This window comes from Lepidochelys olivacea (genome assembly GCF_965140295.1).
Source record: "Lepidochelys olivacea isolate rLepOli2 genome assembly, chromosome: 4".
Taxonomy (NCBI): domain Eukaryota; kingdom Metazoa; phylum Chordata; order Testudines; family Cheloniidae; genus Lepidochelys; species Lepidochelys olivacea.
The window spans coordinates 100685815-100699907 of NC_140414.1; positions in this window are offsets into that span (position 1 = coordinate 100685815).

A 14093-nucleotide genomic window follows, 5' to 3' on the forward strand; every position below is an offset into this window, starting at 1 on the left:
TTTGAGGGGACTGTAGCATTTCGTCAATGATTTTGCTGATAAATGAAATATTAGTTATTTGTCCCACAATGTATACATAATGACAGTACAAAAAAGGGAGAGATAAAATGCATCAGCAGCATTACTCTCAGTTTCAGTATGACTAGGCATTTTTTAAAAAATGAAGTAGGAGAAATCCAATGCGTTTGATCTAATGCGGGTTAGACATTGTTGATGCAAACCAATTTCCAAAATGCAGTCAAATTCAAGAAATGCTATTCCTGTTCATAAAGCAGCCTGTATCAAGAGATATCATTCCTTCAAGACAAGAGGATAGTCAGCTCAGGAATGTTACAAGTGGGTACTAGCCCATCTTGGAACCACTCACCATTATTGTTATTACACATTGTTTATATTGCATGGGAAATTTTAATGGCTCTTTGAAAACCTCAACAATATAAGAAATTGTACCTATCAACAATATTGCCAAAACAAACAAAAACACACACAGCACTTAGAAAAGTTTTACTGCATATTTAAAGTAAAGGAACAGAGTCAGACAAATAATGGGTGAAAAAAGTCACTGCACAAACGTTAGATCATTTCAGTATGCAAAGTATTGGTCTTTGTGAAAAAACATATTTTAAGGCAATTTCAGAAGATAAAAGAAAGGGTGGTTCATGCTTAAGTTCCTAGCTCTGCCTACAGAGTTCTTGTTTGTCCTCGGGGGGGGGGGTTCCCTCAGTGATACTTAGGGGCCTAAATTCCTTTTCTAGGCACCACTGTGATCCACAAAACTCCTGCTAAGCTGCTGCCTAGCCCCGTAGGCACCTAAACTGACTTGATGCCTAAGATTTTCCCTATGGGTATGCACTCTGCAGCCTCACTCTAGGCACCCAGATGCCTAACTGGAGAGCGATCTGCAAACCAGAAAAGATAGGTGTTTGGCTGCGTAAATTGCTCAGGCAAGTTCCCACAAAACAGCAGTTGTGGGAGAAGGATCTCCCTTACAACCTTTAGCCTGGTGGATAGGGTACTCAGTGAGTTCAACCAGTGCAAGTCCCCCTCCTCCTAGGGAGGGCAGGGATTTGAATAAGGATCTGCCGCTTCTCAGGTGTGTGCCCTAACCACTTGGCTGTAGAGTCATTCTAACTTTTTTTCAATGGCCCAATTAATATTTAATTATTCAATTATTTAATTAAAGCAGAACAACTTCAATAGACGAAGCAGAGGGAGACCCACATCAGAATATTCTATACCCAGTGAATAGGGCACTCACCTCAGAGGTGGCTGAGACATGTTCAAATCCCTTCTCCCCTCGGACAGAGGGGTGACATGAACAGGAGATCTCCCACATACTGGGTGAATACCTTGCCCATTAGGCTAAAGGTTCTAAGGGAGCTTCTCCCCTCCCTGCACCACCGTTGTGTGTGAACTCGCCAAAGGAAGCTGATCTGGTAGGTGGTCTCAGAACACACCTACCGGATCAGGTCCCCACATGTAACTTAGGTGGCTGAACACCTATGTTCTCTGGTTCATGGATCACAAGCAGAGATAGGCACCTCCTTGCAGCCTGGACATAGGTGCCTATCTCCATGAGAGGAGTGGGTCTTAGCATGTACCCTTCTGGTGAGTGTCTCCCATTGGCTAGCATAGAGCCACCTAGTGTGCTAGCTTTGGGGGTTGCATTCTAAGGCATCTATCTCTCCCCGCTCAACATACAGGATCCGAGGTACCTAACTCAGGCTTTGTGTGTTGCAGTGTTGTTCCTGTGATTTTCTAAGCATCTAAAAATTAGGCACTACAAACCTGGGCCTCATAATGCCTAAGTCCGTTCATGAATTTGAGCTTAATCTCTGTGACTTGGTTTCTTTTCTGTAAAATGGGGATAAAATGCCACATTCCTTTTATCCTCTCTCTTACTTATGTTTGGACTGTAAACTCTTTACTCTTCCAGGTCTATTTTTTTTTTACTATGTTTTTGTATAGGGCCTAGCACAATGAAACACCAATTTCAGAAGAGATCTATAAGATCTACTAATCCAAATCAGAACCCTAAAATGACAGTTTAACTATCTCAGAGCGCTTTGTTTTTACTGTAGGAAAATATATCAAAGTGAAGCCTACTGTGAAAACCAAAGTGTTCTGAGATAGCTAAACAGTCAGAATCTCCATTTTAGGGTTCTGAAAGATCAAGCAGTTCAGATTACTCAAGTAACAAAATCTCTCTGCATAATCATTCCAGTATGTTTTGGATGTAATGTTATTCCAAGTCACTATCTGATACCTGTAAACATTGTCTTAAAAATTCAGTTTAATTGAATATTGGGAAAATATTGCAAGAAATGTTGTGGTGTTCGTTTGGCGGGGTCTTTTGGATGCTCTTGCCTACAGCAGAAAACTTTTGTCATTGCCTGAGTATCTTTAACGTTTTAGATGCAGAACCTATTTGTTAGAGGATGGTCACACAAGCAAATAGGCACATATTTATATGTAGAAAAAAATATACTAAATATCCTGAATATTGATTCTTGGAACACTCATTCTGGAGCACACAGGAGACGGTAACTGTGGACTTAAATTTGTCTACATGGGAAAGTTTTGCCTGTTATTATATCTGTATAACTGTATTGATGTGAGACTGGTATAACCCCCATTTGGACACTCTTATTCCAGTATAAGACTGTCAAATATAAAGGGAAGGTTAACCACCTTTCTGTATACAGTGCTATAAAATCCCTCCTGGCCAGAGGTAAAACCCTTTCACCTGTAAAGGGTTAAGAAGCTAAGGTAACCCCGCTGGCACCTGACCCAAAATGATCAATGAGGGGACAAGGTACTTTCAAATCTGGAGCAGGGGGGCAGAAACAAAGGGTTCTATCTGTCTGTGTGATGCTTTTGCCAGGAACAGATCAGGGATGCAGCCTTACCACTCCTGTAAAGTTAGTAAGTAATCTAGCTAGAAAATGTGTTAGATTTTCTTTTGTTTAATGGCTTGTAAAATAAGCTGTGCTGGAGGGAATGTATATTCCTGTTTGTGTCTTTTTTGTAACTTAAGGTTTTGCCTAGAGTGTTTCTCTATGTTTTGAATCAGCTTACCCTGTAAGGTATTTACCATCCTGATTTTACAGAGGTGATTCTTTTACCTTTTCTTTAATTAAAATTCTTCTTTTAAGAACCTGACTGATTTTTCATTGTTCTTAAGACCCAAGGGTTTGGGTCTGTGTTTACCTGTACCAATTGGTGAAGATGATCATCAAGCCTTCCCCAGGAAAGGGGGTGTAGGGCTTGGGGGGATATTTTGTGGGAAAGATGTCTCCAGCCTCTTGTTGGGCCACAGTGGCCTGTATCAATGCCTTCATACATCCTCCTTTTTTTTGGGGGGGGGGTGATTTATAGGGGGCTGATCCTGTCCTGAGATGGCTTCCACAGAGCTTTACTCACTCACCGCATCCCCCTGCTGACTCCAAGTGTGGCAAAATACCTTGTTCGCCTCAGCAGGCTCAGTCCTTTTTAGCCTTGGAGACTCAGGTTTGGGGCAAGGCAAATCCTTATAGGTGGCACAGGGTCCTGCTACTCCTCTCCTCAGTCAGTCCCTTGTGCTTGTTGTCCTTCCCTTCTGGGGAGGGAATGCAGCCTCCCTGCTGGGAGGGTTTGGTGTCTTGCTGCAAACAGCCTACTGGCAGCTTCCCTGTTCCTCTCATTCCCTTACTTCCCCACTCCTTCCATGCAGGGGAGGATTTTAAAGAGCTCTCAGGTAGTTGGAGTCAGCTGAACCTAATTGGTTCCCTAGCAACCCCTTTTCCAGCTGAACCTTATTGGCCCAGGGTCTCTCTCCTCAGTGGATAGGGAGGGGCCTTTTAACCCCCTGGGACTAATTATTACCCCCCCCCCCCCCATGTAGCTGTTGGTCCTGAGTTTACCACACTGTTCTTTGTTTAAAGGGCTTGGTGGTGGCAGCACACTGTTCAAGGACAAGGCAAAGTTTGTACCTGGGGGAAGTTTTTAACCTAAGCTGGTAAGAATAAGTTTAGGGGATCTTTCATGCAGGTCCCCACATCTGTACCCTAGAGTTCAGAGTAGGAAAGGAACCTTGACAAAGGCTTTCTTCAGTTTAGTTTAAGCCTTTTTCCAAGGGATATAAGCTATACCAAAAAAGCAATCAAACCAACCCCCAAAACAACAAAACACACCATTATATCGGAATGTGAGTGTCCAAGGGGGAGAGGTGGTTGATTTATACCAACATAACTCTATTGGTTTTAATTCACACCTTAGGTGACAAAGCAAAACCTTCCCATTTAGACAGATCCTTAGCCTTAATTACATACAAGAGATAGTTTAGAAAATAAGTGTGAGTGAGCCCCTAATTAACTGTGACCACACCTGTTTCTGTTCTACACTGTAGAATGTATGCTTGTGTAAGGTATATGACTTGCTGAATTCCAACTGAAATTTTATCAGCTATTAGACAGTAGAAACACAGCCCTCAAAATCATCCTAGGAGTACGCAGCATGACATCATCCTTTCCATCACAGCCAATCATTGCTATAAATTACCACTAAATATACAGAAACAAAGCTTCTGATTCTGCAAGTGTAGACTGTGGGTCAGTATAATGCACCTCTATGTTGATTTATTATTGTGATGAGGGAACACAGGCCAGGATGAAGAATATTATAGCTGTTGTTGAGTGCACCAGTGATCCCCGGTAGTAAGAATAGCCATCTATCTTAGATACTTACATGGCCCTCATTTCTGCAGTATCTGAGCCTTTTACAATTTTTAATTTATTTATTGTCACACCTTTGTGAGGTAAGGAACTCCCATTTTACAGATGAGGAACTGAGGCACAGAGACTGACTTGCTTGAAGTCACATAAGACAACTGTCTTAGAACAGAAAATTGAAATTGGGTCTCCAGAGTCCCAGGCTAACACCGTAATCACAGGACCATACTTTCTACCCAAGTCCAGAATGTCAGAGAGAAAATAAAGGAATCTTTACAAAAACACATAAGCTAATCAGGAAGACAGAAAAATGGAATGGACTAAAACAAGACAAAAACAGCCTATCAGCAGTCAACTCCATGGATATATGGTTACTGAGGCTTTCACCGGCTTCTTTGTAACTTCAGCAGGTGCTTGTCAAGGACCTTCTACTCTATCTGCTCTTTCCAATGTGTCTGCTATTTACATCAGCCACAAGAAGGTTCAGCAAATGTTTGTTAGTTTTCAAGGGCATCCAGGATCGTACATGCCACTTAGCTATTGGGTCTTATTCAGTGTAAGTCTGACTTCAGGCCTTATTCAGTGTAACTCTGTGGAATTAAATGCTGTTGCTCCTGTTACCCATCATGAGCAATAGGAGAGCCATGAAAATATAAATGAATTTGTCAAAATAAGGTCTTTTCACACAATCTGGTTCAGACAACACTTGAAGCAGTAAGAAATATACTAGAATTTATATTTTTGCCTTTCTATTCTATAAATGGTGATGTTTTTATTAATTCTGTTTCTGGAATCTTTTAAGTATCTCATCCATTGTTTTCTCTGCCCCCTGACTGTATGTTATGCTTTTCTCCTCTGGTTCAAGAGGTTTGTGACTCACTCCCACACTGTTGTGCACTATAAACTGCAATTGTTATTTCCGTTATTTGGTGGGTGAGTCATTTTATTTGCAGTTATTCACTACAAAGTGAATTTTACTTTCTGTTAACATCTGTTTGAGTCTTTTCTGATCTGGTGATTATTACAGTTTATTTCCATTGTGAGCATTTTGCTGCATTGTTGTTTACTATATACGGAGTTCTGTTAGCATCACCTGTAGCTCATACTCTTCCCTGAAGTTGTGTCCCATGTAAGGCTTGATCTATTTCTTTACCTTGCTATTTTGCCTTCACCTGACAGAACTGTTTAAACCTTTCCTACACTAATTATTATGGTGCAACTTACATCACATCTAAAGATTTCCTGCTCCCATTAAAACATTTGCACTTCCATATGTAATAATCACTAGTTCTGATGAGGGAAAATTACACCATCAGTGAAATCCTGGCCCTAATGAACTCAGTGGGAGTATAAGTATTCCACTTAACTGGGCTAGGATTTCACCTCATAGCTTTAGATGATTTCCTTTGCAAATTAACAGCAATTGCCACAGCAAAGGATACTTACAATTTCTCTAACCCACTGAGAAGTCAGGAAGCCTCAGAAAGGGGCAGGTTTGACACAAGAATTGGCAAGCAATGTAGGTGGAATTCATCTCTGTGCATAAGGCCAGAACAAGGCCTATGTACCACTAAATTACTCAAAATGGAATTTATGTAGTACATAAGCTCTTCCCTGGCTCTCTGTGCAAGGGAGAATTTCAACCTCTATGGATGAAAGTTCAGGTTTCATGGTATTATATATAAGAAATGAAAAATATTTTGGCCATGATCACCGTGGGTTGAGTTCGTACATATATCTTTGAGACATTTGTAGAAGGAAAGCTACACTTTCAGCTATATCAGGTATTTATTTATAAATCTTCATTTGAAATGTACCATTCATTATCACTCTTTTCACGATAGACACAGCAGCTTCCATCACATAGGGTGGGAGAACTACCTTAATACAAAACTGCTCCTTCTTGTGCCCTGAAGGCAGCAGCCTTCTTATCCTGGTTTCACTGCATACCACCCAGTCAGAGGAAAAGGAATATACTCAGAATGTGCACATGTGAAGATAAGGAAAATCAGCTTCTATCTCCCAAAAGGCAGAGCTGCTAAAGCGAAAGTTCACTAAATGCTACCAGTTATATTTTAGGATATTGAGTCTTAATAATCAAAAATAGATTGGCACAGATGTGCTGGAAGCAAAAGCCTGCACAGACTGTGTCTGGCCCTAGTGTGGGTGTGTAGTAGTAGGAAGAAAGTAAATGTCTTCACTTGTATACACCAATTACAGGGCCAGGCATAGCAGCAGTCACTGTGCTAAAGGGAGGATAGAAGTTGCTTCCTCCTGCTGCCCTCAGGGTTCAAGTCACTCCAAAGGGGCCAGTCTCCCCTCTCGCACCATGCACCAGCCTGAGGAGATAGCCAGGTGAGCTGCAGGGAGAACTTTGCATCCTCCTAAGTAACATAACAATTCCCAACTCAGGCAAGGACTAAGTGACACAATCTGGGCCTTTAGTGAGTATACAGTAACTCAGGCTCAAGCAAAAAGAGTAGAAATCTATTACAACCATAAAAACATTTACAGGTTTCAGAGTAGTAGCCATGTTAGTCTGTATCAGCAAAAACAAAGAGGAGTCTTTATCCCAAATAAATGTATTAGTCTAAGGTGCCACAAGGACTCCTCACTGTTTTTTATAAAAACATTTGTATAACACATGCAAATGGAAGGGGACTTGTCTGTTCAGCTTTGTGGATAAACATGGCTTGTTGCTGGCATTTATTATGTGAGAAATTACAGAAGCTATAAATATATATGTTAGAATTTACTCCCTTACTCAACAAAAGCAAAGATTTGTCAGCTTGAGTAATCTGCAGCGATTATACAGAATCTATGAATGAAGCCTTTTATTCATATTTTGTATTTCAAAGTCATTCTGAAGGGTATTTTCTCTTATTTTGAATTAGTATCTACAACAGACAAATGATTAATCTCTGATCGGCACAATTAAGTGTCCTGGCAAGGAAAATTGGTTGTGTTGTGTTGTCTACTAATAGATTTTAAGACTATTGTGTGTCATGCTTATTCATCTCTCTAATGAGGTTTGTTCTAAAGGAAAGATTGAGATCTTTGACAGTTACTGAATTTCATTTTAAGAATCCCAGGGAGGAAAATTTCTTCCTAAAAAAACAAGGCTAAGAATGCTAAATCCTTCTTACAGCTCACACAGGCATAACTGTGTAATGGTATGTAAAGTGTTTTAGCCTTCTATTCTGTTGTCAACACATATAGGGGTTTTGTTTGTTTGTTTTTGAATTGTATTTTAAAAGAGTGGGACAAATTGAGCAAAATAGTCACTGGGCAGCTTACTTTTTTTCTGTAAGTGTTTGTTGCTGTTTTCTTCTACAGCTTGTCTCTCCCAAAATGAGAATTTATCATTATTTCTGCTATTAAGGGCCCAAGCTTTCCCATAAGGAAGATACTGAACATTTCTCTATTAGATATTTTACTAGGTTGTAACCTGTATCTCCACTTATCAGCTACTCAGTTGACTAATTCTGCAATCAAGCCTATGTCGGTGAGGCAATATCCTTTATTGGACCAACTTCTGTTGGTGAGGGAGACGAGCTACAAAGAGCTATTCTTCAGGTCCGGAAAAGGTACTCAGTCACAGCTAAATACAAGGTCAGATAGATAGTTTAGGAGTTCCATAAAGGGCTTGAACGGAGAATAAAACTACTATTGTTAAACAATGCATATAAATGGATCTGCTGACTGCCTACATAGCTTGAGAACTGACCAAGAAAAAAGGGGAATCCACACAAGTCTAAGATTTGAACGGAAAGGCCTTGATTTCCTAGGTTTGCTAAGCCTTGCTTAGTGGGAAAGATTAAGAACTTCAATCCCCTACCCACTAAGACAAGCATTTACCATTTCCAGTATACAATGTAATCTTACAAATACAGCAACTGTTGAGTTATTGCCACATTATGTTCTATCAACAGAACAAGGTATTGCACATAAAACAAAATGATGGGAAAATAATTAATAAAATATAAGCAGACAGGATGAAGCATCTTAATGCCTAATAAATCAGCATCTTCGTCAGTTCTTATTCTTAGGCAGCCTGGTTATGTCATGTGAATATTAAAAGAACACACTGAATCTATAGAGTGCATAATACTGGCATTATCAAAGACCACATAAGCACTGGCATCAACTTAGTGGTGTCTGGCAGCTTGTGAACAAATTTTCTGGATGGCTTCTAAAGAATAACAATAAATGTAATTTTAAAGTTGTCAAGTACGCGATAATAAACAGACGTAGGATATGTGATGCTTTGGTGCTAATAAAATCAAATTTAGCTGTACACAGTAGAGATAAAGGGAAGGAAAAGCCATGTTCAGTACTGGACAGCTTTTAAGTAGCCTACATTTCAGTTTGTGTTTCAGAGTTTGTCAAAGGAATGCTAAGTTGCCCAAGAATTGGATTATAATGACAAGAAATTAATAGTGGTTAAAAGTTAAAAAGTGGTACTATGCTCAAAATGCCTGGAAAAATAATATAGGAAATTGCACAAAAAGAAATTGTTATAAACAGATGTGAATATATTATGATGTTACATGCAAATCTCATGGTTATGAATGAGTATTTAATGTAACAGGCAATAATTATTTTTATCCATATGATTGGTTAGATTTACTAATAGAAAATATCATTAAGCAATACAGGATCAGAATTGCATTATGGGCAATTCAGAGTTTTGAAAGGCATTGTGGCAGAGCTCTGACCTTGTCCCCATGGGTCCCCCTCTTCCAGGCAGTTTATGCTAGCTTCAGAGGCTCACTACAACCCTCCATGTAGCCCTTCTGTCTCTAGGGCCAGGGATACAGTCTACTGAGCACTTTTCATCATAAGCCAGCAATGGAGGTTGGTGAGAGAGTTCCCACAGTCTCTGTTGCTCCTACAGCCTCATGCCAAAACAGTTTAACCTCCTGTGCTGACAGGGACCTATTTTCCCCACCGAGGAGATGTTTCTGTAGTGGTGGGTTGGGGGGAGCTGGGCCCATCCTCTACTCCAGATTCTAGCCTAGGGACTCTAATGGTAGCAGCCAACCTTTTACTACCAGTTGCTACATTTTCCTGGGCCACTTCCCCACGGCTCTCCTGCTTCTCCCTTACCTTATGGCTCCCTTACTAATGACTTGAGATTATCTTCATTAACCAGCCCTTCAGCAACATTTCTACTCCTAGGCCTGACTGGAGTGAGCCCTTTTATATTATCAGAGAGGCCTTAATTAGAGTCAGGTGCTCACATTAGCTTAATGGCCTCACCTGACTCTTTGCAGGTTAATTGGAGTCAGGTGTTCTCATTAGCTTGGAGCAGCCCCTGCTCTAGTCAGTTAGGGAACAGAAAACTGTTCATCCAGTGGCCAGTAGGTCTGCCCTCTCCTGAACCCAACTGGCCTGGAGGGAGGAGGGAGACTGCTGCTTGGTCTTAGGCTCTTGCTGCTGCCGCCACCCCTCTAGCTGCTCCCCTGGCTGGGCTAGACACCACCCACCCCCCTTCTTTGCTACCTGGTTGCTGGCCAGCTGCAAGACTCTTCCCCCACCACCCCGGGTGCTGCTACTGCTCCAACTGCAGCCCCTTGTGGGGGGGCCTTCTGGCCCGCTCCCCAGAGGAAGGGAGTGCAGGGCCCCAGCCGTTGCTGCTCTGAACACCATCACCACCACCACCTGTGAGGGGTCCTTTCTGCCTGCCAAGCCACCAGACTGCCATCTGGAGTTGCTGGAGCTGCTGCTGCCCGGAAGCTGCTGGACCCCAGAGGAGGAAAAGAAGAGGAGCGTCTACCAGTGGGGGAGCACCTAAAGACTTTGCAGACCACCGTGGAGGGGGCCTTTCAGACTGAGTAACTTTCAAACTGTGCTCTTGTGGTGGGGGTTGTGACTGTGTCTGTGGGGACACGGGGTGTGGTGTGGAGCTGCTCCGAGATCCATCTGCATCTCCCCCCCAAGCCCCACCACTGCCCCCTCCACCACCGCCACTGACTGTTTACCACCTGCCTCAGCTCCTGCTTCTGGACTCAGCTGCTTGCTTGGCTTGCCATGCCCTGTTTCCACCATTTGAGCCAGAAACAGCAGCCAGCCCCACTGACGTTGTGCAAGCGCACGTCGATCCCCCCTGAGACTGCCCACTCCACAGCTTTGCCCCTTGCTACCTGCCCATTTGCCCCTTGCACCCTTTTGTCCCGCTTTGCCCCAGCCCCCCTTACTAGCTTCAGTTTGTTTGCCTGCCCTGCCCGTTTCCCTCTGCAGCCTTTGTTTGTTTGACTCGTCCCAGCCTCCGAAGCTAGCCCCTTGGTTTCCGTGCCCTAACTCCAGCCCACTTAGCCTCTCACTCCGCATGCCCATGCCCCCTCCCATGCGCTTGTGCTACTCCCCATTTGAGTTTGAACCCCCTTCACTTCACCTCCCTAATGCTGTTGTATTCCTCCCTCCCCTAGTGCAGCTAGAGGAGCTGGAATCCCACCCTGTGTCGGTGATTGACCCCTAGCCCTTGATTCCCCCCCCCCGGTCCAGCCCACCCCATTTGGCACCTTTCTCCCCTGCCTGCAGCCTAGCAGGGAGGAGTGGTCGACCTGCTTCCCCTCCTCTCTTTGGTGTTTTTTCCCCCTTCCCTCCCTGTTCATGATGGCGGGGTATAAGGCGGGTGGGACCCCTCTGGAAGAACCCGTCGCCCCTCCCCCAGCTGCCACCCCATTGCCCCCCTGAGCCTCTACCTCCGCTGCCACAGCTGAACCACCTGCTACTGCCCCCACTGGGGCACCGGCAGCAGTGGACACCAGGATGACCTCCATTGCTGCCACGTCCCTCGCCCCTTCCGACTCTGGGAAAATTCCCCCAGCCAGCGGGAAGGGCCAAGATAAAAAGGGTAAGGGCCCCACAAAAAAGATCAAGCCCACCATGGCAGGGGCTGCCCCCACTGCCGCGGCCCCACCACCAGCCGCGGCGTCCCTCCTCGCTGTTCCCTCCACCAGCTCTGCGGGTGCCCCTTCCCCTGGCCCCCAGGTGGCAGCAGCCCCCCCCCCCGCCTGCCGCTACGTCATCTCTCCCGCCCACCGCCTTCACTACTATCTGTAGCAGCCGGGGCCCCTTCCTGACCTTGACCAGGAAGCATGGCGTGCGGGCGTTGGTGAGGGTGGTGGGGCCCACAGCCATTGTGGTAGCCTCCAAAATGTATGGAAAGGTCGTCGTCTTGTTAGCAACGGAGGCCGCCGCCCAGGAGGCAGTGGAGAAGGGCCTGGCGGTGCGGGGGGGGGGGTGGTGGTGTTCATCTCCCTAGAGCCGCTAGAGGACTTGGGCGTCTGCCTGGTCCTGACCTCTGTCCCTCCCTTCTTTCCCTATGCTGCCCTATTACCCACTCTCTCCACCCTGGGGAAACCCATCTCCATTGTTAGCCCTCTCCCACTGGGCTGCAAAGACCCCGCCCTCCCTCACATCCTCTCATTCTGCCAGCGGATACAGCTTCAACTGCCGCCGGTGGCACGTGATGGAGAGGCGCTCGAGGGGTCATTTCTGGTCCCCTACCGGGGGCCCATTACTGGGTGCACTACTTTATGGGGGAGGCCCAGTGCTACATCTGTCAGGCGATGGGACACATCCAGAGGGACTGCCCCTGGCTGCCCGGCACTCAAAGCCACCCTTCCTCCTTCCCAGCCCACCACTGCTTGAGCCCAAGGGGCACCTCCCGCACTATGCCCAGACAAGCGGGAGAGCCCCGCCTCCGCTGCTTGCAATCTGGCAGGGCCTGTGGAAGAGGATGCAGCATGGATACTGCCGGGCATGGGAGAGGGCCTGCCCCAGGGGGAAATCTTCCCTCCATTGTGCTGCCCCACCGTTACCCCCCTGAGCCATTGCCCCTGCCCCCTAACCTGACCCCTGCTAGCCAGCCCCCAGATGATGCCATGGAGGGCTGGGCCCTAGTACAGGTGAAGTGGGGCAAGTGGAAAGCTCGAGCTCCGCTCCTTCCATCAGATGCGGAGACCCCCCGGAAGACCAGAAAGGGGGGCACCAATGCTGAGCCTTCTGCCCTGCCCACAGGTGCGATCCATCCACCGGTACTGGCTGGGGAAGACGTGGCAGCACCGGAGGGTCATATCGCCCCTCCACGGGAGTCCCTCCCCTCCGAGGTCCCCGATGGAGTCCCTTCTGCCCCATTACCATCTGAAGCCCCTATGAGCCCTGAGGCGACCGCCGCTTCGGGTGCTGGCAGGGAGAACCCCAGGGTGGCGGAATGCAATCTCCCCTCCATTTATGAGGAGATCGAGGCCCTGGGTCTGACCCCGGTCACCCAGGGAGAGGACGACCCTCTGCCAGCGGGCCTCAATCTGGGTGACCTCACTCTGGCCCCCCTTTCCCCATGCTCACTCCCGTTAACCATTGCTTCTGCTCCCGCCTCCGAGGAGCCCCTGGACTCTTCCACCAACCTGGCCGCAGATGGCATCCCCTTGATAGCCACCAAGCCTGTTGTGGTGATGGCCAGTCCCATGCGGCCAGGACCCGAGCCACCAGGGGTACCCCCATTGGTGTGGAGCAATCCACCTCTTTCCCAGTCGGGGGTCCTCCAGAAGACAGTCCACCTCCTGATGCCGTGGCTGCCAAACCCACTGTGGAGCCTGTGCCCGGGATCGCTGAGAGCCCCCTTCCCATCCCATGAACCCTTGAGCCCGACCGGGAAGCACCACTGCCCAGTTGCTTGGCTTCTGGAGCCCAGACTCTCACCTCTGTCCCTGCCCTTGTCCCTGACTCCGGCCCTGCCTCTGACGCTGACCCTGTCCCAATCCCCTCCACCTCCTGTGATATTATTGCCATCCCTGGGGCTGTCTCTTTCCCCTTTCCAGCAGATGACCCCCAGGGAGAGGCCTTTGTGTTTCCCTGTCCCAACCCACTAGGGGCTGCTATTTTCCCTCTGCCGCCCCCTATTGACGCAGAGTTTGAGGCAGGCCGCGTGGTGCCAGCCCATCGGGTGCCCCGTCGGGTTGTGCTGGGGCCCCGCCAGAGGATGGTCAGGAGTCAGTAATCCCACCCCCCCATGCACTGCAAGAGGAGCTGCGGGAATTTCTTGAAGATGTCCACAGCTCCCACAACAAGGTACAGCTTGCTTTCTAGCGATGGGGGGGATTTTCACCAAATCCTCCGGGCCGCGAGGGCCCTTATGGGGGAGGGTAAAAGGACCAGGAAGCAGGCCGTCGCAGCCTACCAGTGGGTCCGCGGCTTCCATGACTCATTGCTCACCTATGGGGTAGGTCATGGTTTGCTGCGTGGCCCAATGGACGCCGTGAGCATCCCTGCCGACGAGGATCCCCCCCAGCCCTCCTCATGGCACCACTCATCATTGCAACGTTGAACACCTGGGGCTGTAGGATGAGTCTCCGCAGGTCCCAGGTGCTCTCCTTC